The sequence below is a fragment of the Anser brachyrhynchus genome (genome assembly GCF_964034855.1).
Source record: "Anser brachyrhynchus genome assembly, chromosome: 16".
Taxonomy (NCBI): Eukaryota; Metazoa; Chordata; class Aves; order Anseriformes; family Anatidae; genus Anser; species Anser brachyrhynchus.
In genome coordinates, this window is record NC_137734.1 from 2,934,123 (window position 1) to 2,947,309 (window position 13,187).

At 48.0% G+C, this 13,187-nt stretch overlaps 1 protein-coding gene across 7 annotated transcripts in view; it reads left to right on the forward strand.

The window, feature by feature from the left end:
* LOC308178699 (uncharacterized protein) overlaps positions 1-13,187 on the forward strand; it is a 126,387-nt gene that overhangs the window by 60,069 nt on the left and 53,131 nt on the right. For all 7 annotated transcript variants that reach the window (XR_013939920.1, XR_013939921.1, XR_013939922.1 and 4 more), the window contains exon 2: positions 8,175-8,246. The gene's annotated coding sequence lies outside the window, so the exon portion shown is untranslated. The remainder of the gene's footprint in view (positions 1-8,174; positions 8,247-13,187) is intronic.

A 13,187-nucleotide genomic window follows, 5' to 3' on the forward strand; every position in this document is an offset into this window, starting at 1 on the left:
CCCTCTGCAGAGGAAGTAAAGGTTTCTGCTCTTTTAACCCTAGACCACCAGCAATACCTAAACGCCCTCCCTTAATCCCACAGCAGAAAAGCACAGTTAGTGGCAGCTGCAGGCACCTGTCTGGTCACAGGAGGTGGCTGAGAAAAGCAGCAAGATTTAGAATAGTTAAAAGAAAAAAAAAAAAGAAAAAAAAAAAAAACAGATAAAGGATTTGGGTTTGCCATTTCAAATCCTGCCTCTGCCCCATTCCCAACCAACAGTGTTTTGGTCTAGGCTGGGGAGGCTGGAGCAGCATTGTCCATGCTTTTGGCCAAAATAAAATTTACTATTTTGAATATTTTTTTTAATTATTATTATTATTATACTGAGCACCCAAGCAAAAAATTGACAACAGGGCTTGGGGACCACTTGAGAGCAGGATTCCGCAGCCGCTGCCCTTCAGCCACTCTCTCTCCTCACTGCCCAAAAGTGGACCCCTGATTTGGGATAAGAAAATACCGATTTAGGTCCTGCAGAATGTGGATGCGTTTGGGAATTGCACTAAAGTGGGCATCAGGGGGTCAGCCAGAGCACGGGTCAGCCAGGTCTTCTGATGGGGCGAGGCTGGGAATTTGCCTGCAGCCTCCCGTAGGGGGGACGCGAAGGGGACGAGCTCCTCTCCAGCCCCGCACTCGTGTAAGGGGCAGCCGAGGAGACGAGCAGCCGTAATTAACCCGTGGTGCCGAGACCCTCGTGCCCCCGGGGTAACATCCTCGAAATGAACCGAACTTCGAGAGCGGCACGCGGCGAGGGATGGCGTGACAGATCCTCGGTGGCCGCAGATCTCCTCGGAGTGACAGAAAACGAGACGCAGATCACGGGGAAGGCAGGAGGGAGCGCTGGGGAGGCGGGGGAGGAAGGGGAGAAAACAAACGCTCCGAAAATGAGCCTAAAATCTGCCTGGTTGCTAGGGAAGTGGGACTCCTGGTAGGTAATTTCCATCCGTACCTGTATTTATAACAGTATGAAGATACGCTTTATAATCTGTGTAATAAAGAACCTCATCAGCAACTTCTCAAAGAAACTTGTTATTACGGAGAATGACACTCTAATTGCCTCCAGACATTTAGCTTGTCTAGTGAGTGAAGTAACCTGATAAGCTATTGAGCTATTAAGTGATGTAGAATCAATTAATGTAGTTAGATAAGAAAGTAATACCCTACCTGGGTAAACTAAGTAATATGTGTCAAAGTAGTCACTACTCATTCAGGTCCAGAAAAGCAGGGTAGACCCGTGTAATCCCCAGTAACTTTTTGACCAAAGAAAAGCAGTTTTCAAAAGATTGTTTATGAAAGGAATAAGGGCAAATACAGAATTCGTTATAATGTTCATTTTCTGAAGAACGTTTTTCATGACAAACAGCTGAGCTGCAACACTGCAGAGGTGTTTGGTTGTGGACACTAACTTTGCGGGTCTTGGAAAAAAAAAAAAAGATGAGTGGAAAATGCTTCCTGAGTTGCCAGGCACGGATGGGACTGCTGTAGGACTCAGATAACTGGGTGTAACTGCTGGCATCACCTCTTGCACGTGCAGGCTTGCACACACAGCAGCAAACAACGTGCACATCGCTGCTGATGTCCCAGTAACAGGCTCATACGGCGTGGTGACACCGGGCTCTTAGCTAGGACGGCTGATGCGGGGACAAGGGGCAGGCGGGGACGGGTCGCGGTGCCGTGTGTAGGTACACGCAAGAAATGCGTGAGGTCTGGTTGCAGCCTCAGTTCATTTTGTCCCTGTCTGACCCAGCTTCGGGTGTGATTATCCGCGGTGTGTTACAGCCCGGGCAGGCGGGGTGGGTAAGGCATTCTCCCTGTCCGTCTCGCTGCTGCGGCAGGTTCCCCGTCCTGATGCTTTGTCTCTCCGGTTGGGGAGCGCAGGGGAAGGTTAATGAATCTTAAACCGTCTGCAAGCGGCACCGTGTAGCTCCAAGCAAGCAACCTGTAGTCTGATCGGGGTCTTCCTGCAGGAGCTTGCTCTCACCCAGGCCTCCAGCCCCTGCAGTTCCGCGCAGGGTTGCGCACCCCACTGCAGTGCTAGGAGTGCATGGGGCAGGGTTTAGGACAGAGCCTAGGACCATCCTCGACTTTCTCCCAGGATCAGATCCGGCATGGAAAGAGCGTCGTTATGGGCCCATGAGACTTCTTGCTCGGGTGAGGGTCCCACAGGGCTGTGCCAGGGGTGGCACACACCTCCAGGTCCCGCTGGGATGGTTGGCAGCACGACAGCCTGCCATGCTGAGGTAGCAAACCTCCTTAAAGTGCTTCAAAAAATCCTCAGCATGGCTATTTGTGACTTTGGAAACGGTCCTTCAGAATTTGGGTCTAAAACTGTGGGGGAAACATCAAATTCCTGCTGGAAGCTTCATGGTGTATAACATTACGGATGATCTTATGACAGAAGGATACTTGGGAAAAAAGCTAAATGTTTACATCCCTAAAATGTCTTCCTTCCAGCCCATTGCACGAGGTGTAACCACCTGGTAAACCTGATATTCTTTCCGTTTGAAAAGATCTGCAAAGGACCACAGCAGCTCCCTCTGGACCACAGGACAGCAGTAAAAAAGACCCATCAGCTGTGTTAAATTCAGTAAAACCAAAATAACAGCAGTGCCTACTTCAGCGCGTCAGCTCTGGCATTCAGATGTGGTAGAGGAGTTGAAATTTTGTTTCTGATCTTCTTTAAACAAGAACAACTTCCAGCCATCTGAACTGATTTGCTTAATGCGCTGCTCAGCATTCACAGCGTAAATTGAATTGTTAGCCTCTCCGTCTTTGCATTTGAATGTTTTGATTCCAATATTGCCAGCGGAGCCACCTTCCCTAACTGAATTGTTCTCACCGGTAATGCTGATGCTTCGCGCTCCCACTCAATTGATGTCATTGTGGCTACCGACAAGAAGGTGCCTGTTAGAGCAACCGGGTTGAGACCGGATAAGAGGGGAGAATGCCAAATCAGAAATATCTCATTTTTCCTTATTTCACAAAATCCTTTTCGCCAATTTCCCGTTATTCGCTCCCTGCATTTCTGACAGCACCGGGCTTGCAGTTGCTTTGCACAACTCCTGGGCTGCCTCTCGCTGAAGCCGTACAGGGGTTAACCCGCTTGGCTCCAGCACCCCAAGGCTTTGGCTACAGCCCCCCAAGGGTCGGGCTGTGCTCGCCCCGGAGCTGCCCACACCGAGCTGCATGCTACCAGGGCTGAGGCTGCTCAGGACTTAGCTTGGACGTGTCTGCGCCTTTGCATACAGCAGGGAAACCCCCATCAGGAACGTTTCATCAGCCTCGTGATACTTGTGTGCCTGCACAGGCTTCGTGCACGGTGTTGGGAGAGGATCTGCACCCCAGGGGCAGACTGGCCCCGCTGCTGGAAAGCAGCACCCTGGTGTGGCTGAGCTTCTCCCAGGTCATCTCTGGGCCCTTATGGTGCCACGGTAGCTCCAATATATATATTTATATAAATTATTTTGCAGTAAATGGACCTGAAACAGCAGAGGAATGTGCAGCAACCTGGCAGCTAAGGACTTCCAGAGAGCAGATAAAGGCCTGGGCTCTGGGGGGAGATGGAGGCTGCGAGATCTCCCGGTGGTTTAGGGCTGCTCTGCATGGTGGGATTTCAGCGTGCATCTCTGGTGCAGATGTCGGCTGTGCCTGGGCCTCTGTGAGCTGGATCTCGCTAGGAAACCAGCGTGGGCACAGCAGAGACCGTGGGGGCCAGAGCTTCGGGCTGCAGGAGGGGGCAGCCCAAGTGCCACCGCAGGCAGAGCCATGGAGAGGCGAGAAGCAGCAGGAGGGGCTTTGCGGGGGATATCTAAGTGCTGTACGGACAGCATGGAAGACTGAGAAAGGGATTGGGGCTCTAACAGAAGCGAATTCATCACTAGATCTCAGCAAAGTTTCGGAAACCTGTTATTAGAGCAAGGGAAATGCAAGGCTCCTCTCCGGGACCCTTCGTGTGTAGCGGCTGTGACCGACACGGCGCGCAGCCCTTCCCGGAGTCTGATGTTTCCTACATAGACAGTTGCCAGGGGAAATTTTGCTTACACCATAATTTTCCATTTGCTGCCAGCCTTCAGACAGATGAGTGCAAACTGTTCTTTCTGCAACTCAGGAGATAATTTTGCAGTCAGTGTGAACGCTGTGAACCTTCTAATTTTTTTTCTTTAATAACAGTTTGGCAAATCAAAGTGTCTGTTCAGTTAGTCAGTAAAAACACCTAGGAACCATGGAAAAAAATTCACAGGCATAGAGATGAACTCTGAGCTGGCTGTGGCTCGGATTAGATATCCTCAGAGATTAGGGGTATTGACCATTTTTTAATTTAACTGGTCTGCATTGAAAAAGAAGTGCCAAAGATGACTATGGAGGGAAGAAATTAACACACACATACGTTTTCTGAGTACTCTTATTTACACAAATCCCTTTGTTACATTTTCCAATGTCATGTAAAGAATGATCATCAAGATAAATTCAGTAATCTAGCTAAATACTTTCTACTGGGAGGAGGTCAAATAGAGAGAAAAGGAAAAAAAAAATCAGGACAGAGAATATTTGTGCTTTCTAGGGTGGAAGATGGGGAGACACGATTTCCTTTTTAGCTTTTTAAATAATTTCCATCTTAACCCAACGAAGATGTTGGTGGGACAGCATGTAGGAGGTAAGGATTTCACCAGAGAATGATTTTTAATTAGTTTTAAAAAAAAAAAAAAAAGGTAAATTTTGAGACATTCACCCAGCCTGGTGTATAATCAATAAATAACAGCAATAAACTCTCCCCCTCTACTCCTGCCTTACGCACAGAGAAGTACATACAAGCCCAGGTTAGGAAAACCACACTTCCTTTTGTTCTCTTTGTTCCCTTTGTTCACCATGCGGTAATGAAAAACGACAGCCATATTTATCGTAACGTTCCTCCAGGAATGCAGAGATAATTACCTGCCCTTAGCACGGGAGAGGAAAACGAGGGCGAGCCACGGCCCCGTCCAGCTCGCCGCAAGCCACCCGAGCGCTGCGGGAACGGCGAGGTGGAGGAGCTGGGAGCAGAGGAGCTCTGCTGCGTGGCGAGGGTGTCTGGAGGGCTCAGGTTTTTGTTGCTCGCAAAATAACACTTCTGGAGAGCTCACACGCCTCTGTTAAAGGGAGGTCGTTTTGAATTCCTCTCCCGTTTCTAAAGAAAAGGCCGGTCACGTTCAGCTGAAGTAGGCTTTACTTTATCAGTGATATCCCTGTTCTCACGTGGGCTCTGGCAGGGTCTGCCCGGACAGACCTGACTTCAGCCCTGGCCGTTTTAGCAGCCAGCGAGTCATTCTTTTCCCATTGCAGGAAACTCAGCCTTCATCCTATGTGTCATTAAGAGGGGACACGGTGTTTCTGAAAAGTACTGGGTTAACAGCCATTGCAACTGAAAACCGCTAATCTGCGCCAACACGGGAACCTTGCTGGTGCCGTAAGAGTGCGTGAGGCCTCCTCCTGCTCACCTTGCTCGTGTGAACGGTCCCAGCGAGCTCAGCTGCATGCTCCAGCCTGTGCAAGGAGAAGGGGGACGCGAGCGTGCATCAATTCCCACCGTGCTGATGTCCCCATGGTGGGACCCGCCTGCGAGGAGAGCTCCTGCTTTCCTCTGCTTTTTGGGGGAACCCCCTGGCTGAGCACGTCCCCGTTTCAAAGACCCAGTGCAGAATACCGGGGGGGCTCTGCAGCTTTTACTCTTTTTTCATCCCAATAGGAGCAAGGACAATCTGTCCCAGCAAGGGCCTCTCACGTAACTAGGTGCCTCCCTACGGTTTTTTATGATTATTTTATAATACATGTTTCTCTTTAATGGGAATTTAAAAACAAAACCTATTTAGCCTTTAATAAGAAAAATCTTTCCGTATCTTAATATTTTTGTCCTCTGCATTTATTTCCTCAAGTAGCTGGGATTTTTCAGGCTGATTATTTTTTAAGGTATTAAAAATATAATCCACACAATATATTAAAATATAATTAAAAGTGTTATCATATTTTCAGCAGCATGCTATGCCTAGGGAGATTTTACAAGTGCAAATAATGTTTCTGCCTCGCCCACGCTAGAGAGGGGGAGCAACTGACCACTGGTAACCCTTTTACTGATAGGAAAATGGAAACAAAAAGAGAAGGAGAGGGTTTTGATGCTTCCAGGTGTTTCGGTGACCTCCCAACTATTTTCTTTCTGATCCAGAAAGTCCCCCAGCAGTGCAGCAAAAGAAGATAAGAATTAAGTTCACAGCCTGGGTTGCCACGGTCTTCGGACTGCGATGAAGAAGCTGCGTGATGGGGATGCGGGTGGTGGAGCTGCTCGCAGGAGAGCCGTGCAGCTTGTGCAGGGCACAGCAGCTTCTGCTGGGGGCTCCTGGGGCTGGGAAAGGGGGGCAAGGCAGCTCTGCCAGGGGAAATGCACGGCTTTGTGAGGCTGTGCATCCCGGGGAGTCCTTCTGGAGACCTCTCTGTGCTCACAAGGGCTCCCTCACCACTGCTACATGAGCCAGCACTTAACTTTCCCAAAGCGGGGTGGCCAGGTACTGGAGAAACCCTGGTATTGCGGGCTGTGGTTGTGCCAGCTGTGCATCTGGATGGCTTCGCAGCAGGAACCAGCACTAGGCACTGACATCCTGGCTCCTTTTCCATGCTCCAGAGCCCGATGGTTTGCAGGGAACACAGCATAAGGCAGGCAGAATGGACGTGAATTGGGGGGCTTGAACCCCCAACCCCCCTGGCCACCCCCCTTCTACATCTCCTGGCTCTCCAGCAATGGGAAAGTAATTGAAAATAAATACAAGCAAAGCGCCCAAGTGTTTTAGGAACCCATTTCTCTTTATTCCTCCTTCCTTCTTTTTCTCTGTAGCTCCAGGAACTACTTATGATTCTACAGCTCATTTTTCAACAGGCCTTAAAGAAGTGTTTAATGGGATCTATAAAACACCTGAGCAGGTTAGGCAGGCTATAATTCCCACTGATTTCACTGACCTCTCTGTAGATGGGACACAGGATCTGTATCACACGGGCTTCCTTGAAAACATTATTCAAAGCATGCCAGAAAATGCTGGTTGTGTTAGGTTGGTGGGTTTAGTCCTGGGAGGTGCCAGCAGTGGGACTGGTGCACAGAAATATAAATAAACATTAGGGTGTCTTAGTGCCTGCCTGTGTGTCTGTGTGCATAGTCTTTATTGGCGACGGGAAACCTACTGCCCGCTCTTCGGTTTTCCATTTTAGCTGGCCTATTATCAGAGATTTCTGGAGTGTGAGTTTCATAAGTAGAGGTTATCATACATTGCAGGCCATCTCTCCTGCTGGGGAGCAAAATGAAGGTTTGATAATGAGATCACCCAAAGGCAGATAAGAGCTCTAGCTTGCTGAACAGTCCCTCAAGGTTTCCTGTGATGGCAAGAAGGAGGGAATGCAATTTATTATCCTTCCCTCCTTGTACCTTCCCATTGTCTGAGAAGTCAAAGCAACGAACTATGCACGTTCAAAATAAATAAATTAATAATTAGAGTGGGCGAGCCGGTTTGCCGTTATTTTGCTCTGAAGAAGAAGGTCTGTGATTTGCTCTTACACCATGAACAAAGTCTCTGAACTCCAAATCCTGAAATCCCGTTTAAAGGACTGGCTCTCCCCCCCTCTCCCCACCAGGATGGATATTCTAAAATTGAGTCAAGTGCTTTATCTCGATAGACGTGCGAGGATAGCTCTGTAACCGCTGCCGATAACCTCCCCGTCTCCGATACGGTTTGCTTTCCTTTCATGCTAAACACTACAAAGTGCATTGCAGTAAAGCGAAAGGTCAGGCTTCAGCCATAAAACATGGAAGATTCCGAGCTGAAGTTGCCACATCATTAAGCCACAGCGTCTTCATGCTTATGTCTCCTTGCACATATGGTATATAAAATCACCTAGTGTTTCACAACCCTCTTAAATAATTAGGCACAACAGGGTTTGCTGGGTGACCACCTGGATGAAGTCAAAACAGTGGCATCTGCATCAGCCAGATGGGAGTCTGCTGCCATCAGGAAATGGACAGCCGACTGCCACTCGAGTGAACCAAAACCGCCGACTTCCAGATAAGAAAGGGAAAGGACAGGTCAGGAGAGAGCGATAAATGTGTCTTCTTTCAATTTTCAGGTTACCGAGTCCCTGCTGAAGCCGAAGGGGATGGATGCTGTTCGCCCCAGCCTGAGAAGCAGCGGGGAGGAGGTAAGGTGAATCTGTACGTGATCAGCAAGCCGTGCACCTGGCAGTGATGTCCCGAGCGCTGGTTGAACAAAGGCTTATATTTTTATTTGTTTCTGTCATTTGAAAGAAAGGAGCCGGGAGAGAGAGAATATTAGCAATTTAGTGTGAGGCTCTATTAGATCAAATCAGCGCCGATGGTAGTCACTATTTCCTCCATTTCATAATGATTTGCTCTATAAATTAACGTCTGCCTATTGAAACACCCGCGGTGATTCAGTTCTGGGTGCTACGGCGATGTGTGATGGGAAAGAGGCCTGAACCCCCTGTCGGGTGGCTCTCGGTGCTGTCCGTGTGCTGTGTGTGCGCCGACGCTACGGGAACGGGGGGGGCCACGTGAGAATGCAGGCAGATATTTTGCAAACATATACCGGCTTAAGTGTCAATCTGTCACCGGCGTAACTCGTGTAATGGCCTCACCGAAGTCATCGCGGAGCAGTACGCATCACGGCGTGTTAAACATCCATCACGGGTGGAGGTTCGGAGAAGCCAGGAGGAAGCCGTAAGAAGCTCCCAACATCCAGAGCTGGAAGATGCTCACACGTAAGGTTTTCGCTCCAGCAAGTCCCTAGCAGAGGGTTCCTTTTTCTCACTCCTTCCACTCCAAAAAAAAAGATGATTCTGAAATAAATTGCTCACAGCTTTAAGAAGAAAAGGAAGAAAATCCGCTTGAGCTTGTGTGTATGAAGCAACAGGAAAGCTAACTGCAGCAATTAAACTAAACTAAAATCTCTCTCATAAACATCCACACAGACACAAATACTGCTAGTGGGGGGGAAGCTGTAGCCTGCCTGTGCTACACCGTGGTGATGGGGTGTGATCCCTTCTCTTTACCTTCAGAGGTCACTTGGCATGATTTTGTGGTACAAAAATGGAGGGGGATGTAGCCTAGAGCATGTAGTACACACCTGGGAAAGGCACATTGCTGTTTTCTGGGAGGTTAATTCTGTCCAGAGCCAGATGAGTGAATCTGAATCCGTGTCCAACTTCAGCTGGTCCTCATCTGGGTTGTGTATTAGCCTGTCCGTAGCCCAGCTCAGTTCTTCCTCCAGCACAAACTTATCCCAGGTAATAATAACCAGGATTCTTCTGTCCCTGCTTTTGCAGGGGGTCATTCCTCTTTGTGACCAGCAAGGCCCTGTTCAGGACAGGGTGAGATACCTGTGGGATGAGCGACTGAGGTTAAGATCTTCCCCTGCTCTGCATTTTTTGGTTACTTTTCAGAGAGCGATGGGTTAGCCATCTCAGGCCGAGTGTCTGGCACGGGCAGGTGGGGATATTTCATTGTTCACTGCAGACTTGGCTATTTTGTACATTTTGCAGCCAATCCAATGGATTGGAAAAGGACTCTGTTTAAGGGTTAAGCAGTTGGCGCTCCATAACAGGTACGGGAGGTGACACAAATCTGAAGTAATCCAAAGCGATTGGCTTGGTCTCCGGTCAGCTCGGTGCTGTAGCCAGGGATAAATGCAAGTGCACAGATTCTGAAGGGAGTTTACCCACTGCTTGCTGCTCAGCCTGAGCACTCAGCAGTGCATTTACTCACTTTTTTGTGTACTAAAGCAGTACTGATACAGCTCACAGCATCCTCAAGCTGTTGTATAGAGGGTCAGGAAAGAGGCTTAATAGACTGAAGGTGCCTGAATGCAGCGTTACAGTAAGTAACCGACTCTTTAAAAGGAGAGACTGGTAAAAGAAAAAGCTCAGGGAACAAACACTGGATCTGTTGTGCTGTTACCATTTAACCTGCATTCACTGCCAATTGAAATGCACTTTACATTACTTCAGTCAGATACTTCAAGGGAAATCCTGGAGATGGGAGCACTTAAGCAAGAGCACTTCTGGTGGTAATGTGTGTATTTGAAAGCCTGGCAATTGGGAAGGTTGTGAATGCAGCAGCGTATCCAAATATAGCTGTAGCTTGTTATATGTAAACGGCAAGACTCATTCTGATATTCCTGCTCCTATCCTGCCCTTCTTTCCTGCAAAATGGTGTGATTCCTCCATCTGTCAGCATCTCCAGTATGTGTCTTTGCATGTAACAATGTTCGCCTGTGCACATTATCCCACTTGGCAGCTCAGTGAGAATGGCAGGTGTAGTATCAGGTTATAAAAAGCCCAAAGGAGACGTTAGGGAAAGGGTCTTTGAGGAAAGCATTGCTGCTTCTGCAGAACCGCCTGCTCCACACAGGCCCACGGAGGAAGCCAGAAGTGTCAGATAAAGCCATGTGTGCCGCCGAGGGCAGGCAGAGGGTGTGCAAGGCTGGTGTCTGCTTCGGGTTTGTCGGGTCACGCATCATCAAGAGGATTAGCGGGTGAAGGTGTAAAGGTGGAGCAGCTGCAGCCCTTGCATGGGGGGGCTTTCAGTCTGTGCAGAGACATGAGGCTGGGTGAAGGTGCAAGAGGACACCAGTGAGGGGCAAAGAATGCAGGTGAGACCTCACAGGTACTTAAATGTTGTTTAGGGTCAATCTTCTGCAGCTCACCGTGTCACATAACAGGCCCAGGACCAAGTGGGGCATATAAAGTGCACCGTATGGCAGGGGCAGTCTGGAAGGAAGGGGCAGCATGTGGCAAATCCCAGTGACCTGAGGAAAAAGATAGCATCCAAAATTTTCTGGTTAACTTTCTCAGACAAATGATGCTGCTGCCTTGGCTTCTGTGTTTGGGTACAACCTAGTCTCTGACTTCATCGTCACAGGGGCCAAAAGTTTAAAAGAAAGAATCCTTCTGGTTCTTGGCAAGAAACTTCTCTTTATGGGTGGGTTCGTAAAAAGAAACTGAGAATATCTGGCTAGAGAAGTGAGCATGATGTCTTGGAGCCAGGAAGAGGAACCACAGCCACTCTTCCCTAGACGCAAACGGGAAGGCTGTGAGAACACACTGACCTTTATTCAGCGCAATTAAATGCCGTACAAATAAATAGCTAATTCTGTTTAGCAGTGTTGCTGCTTTTATCTCCTTGTGGCATTAACCAGGTAAAACTCCCCTTTGCTGAACTGACCATGTGTTGACACATTTAGGACTGCAGCAGGCGAAGGAAATGTCCTCTTTGCTCTTCCCCTGAATGTCTCCTCCTTGGTTTAAATGCTCACGTAGGATTTGGAAAGGCAGCCACAGGGCAGGGACTGCTCCCTTTCCAAAATGCAGGGAGTGGGGAGAATCAGAGGGCAGGCTGAGCACTGTTGGGTCCAAGCACCCCAGCATCTGGGGTGGTTCCTGCTTCGCAGGTGGAAAGTCAGAGCAGTGGCTGCCCCGACAGCGCACATGATGAACCTCCTCCAAATAAGAGACATGTTCAGGGAGTAGCATCTCTTCAAATGTGTGATGAGCAGGCTGGTAGCTCCACCTCCTATTAATTTTGCTTGACTGGTAAAAACCATTGTTAAGAGTCCGGTTCACTATATACAGATTGTATTTGTGGGTTTTGAAAGTATAAAGGGGACTTTGTGCCATTCACTTGTCCAACCATGGGGCTGAATTCTTCCTCTTTTTCAAAGAGCCCGCCCCAACCTGCATGGCACGCTGATGTCCAGGCTGGAGCACACTCAGCCCCTGGGAATGGCACAGCTCCAAGCTACTCAGGTGATTCTCTCAAGATCTGAGCTGCTAAAAATCAAAAAATTAAAAATAAAAAATAAATCTCTACTGAGCATGTGCAAATAGTAATTCCTCTAATGTGTATAACATGGCCAAATTTGAACAGATTTTCACAGGAACTTCAAAAGGCAAAAGGCATATTCCCAGCATAAAATTCTTCCTCATCCCCCTGTAATAGTTAGAAATGTAACAGAGCAGATTGTTATTAATTTTTTAATATGGGAAAAACTGCTTGGTTGTTTTTTTTTTTTCTCCTCAGAAATCTCTAATCTGCGTTAATTGATTTTTTTTTCAGCATTCACCCTCATGAAATTTCAGGCCAAATCATAAAATCCCAACAAAACAGGCATGGCAGCAGCCCTGTACTACACTTTATAGCCATTTCTACCTTCACCACAGAGATCCTACATGAAGTGCTTACATTTCTGGTGTAATTAATAGATGCAAGCTGCTCATTTTTGGGTACCAGGGACACTTTGGGGTATCAGCTGCTCTTAGTGGGGTGCTGAGCTCCCCCAGCCACCCAGGCAGTGTGACAAGCAAGCACCTTGGGATGGAAAATATCCAGTTCTGCATCATCAAAAATTGTGTACAGCAAATTAGTGCATTTTGGTGAACTTTCTGCTTGTGACTCAGCACTTTCATCTGTAAAATGGCAATAATGTCACCCTTCTCCTAAATTAATGCTAAACTGATGAATGCCATAGGCAAGGCTGAGGAGGAATTAGTCATTGCCACCAGAGCAGAGTTTGAGTAGTTTGCTGGAAATAAAATATTGAATAGGTGCTCTTTAAAGCTGCTGCATACTCGTGCAGATGGAAATTTTGGAAAATAAATGGCAAAGCATAAAGATCATATGATCGTGTATATGCCCAAAGGAATCAAGTTGAGATCATTCAGGTAAATGTAATTTGACATTTCCAGTCTATGTATTACACAAAGATTGTGCATATACCATCTTTATGCTTCATGGTCCCCCTGAATTCCACATTTTAGTACCATAAGCTCAGCAAGAACAGCCTCTGGTGGAACAGTATTGCTCCTGGGCCTTCCTTGTTCGGGACTTCCCTCCTCTTCCTCCTCAGACCAAGCTGCTGGCTGGAGCCAGAGCTTGGGAGAGTTTTGTAATAAAACTAATGAAAGGGACACCCTCGACTTTCAGATCTTATGACAAGCACTAGGCACATTCAGCAGATTTGTAATTTTTCCCCTCCTTCCATAATCTCAGCTTCAAAGACTCAGCTTATCCTTATCTCGGCCCAGAGGCCTGCATTAAGCCTGGTGTGCTCCCAGAGCCAGCCCAGC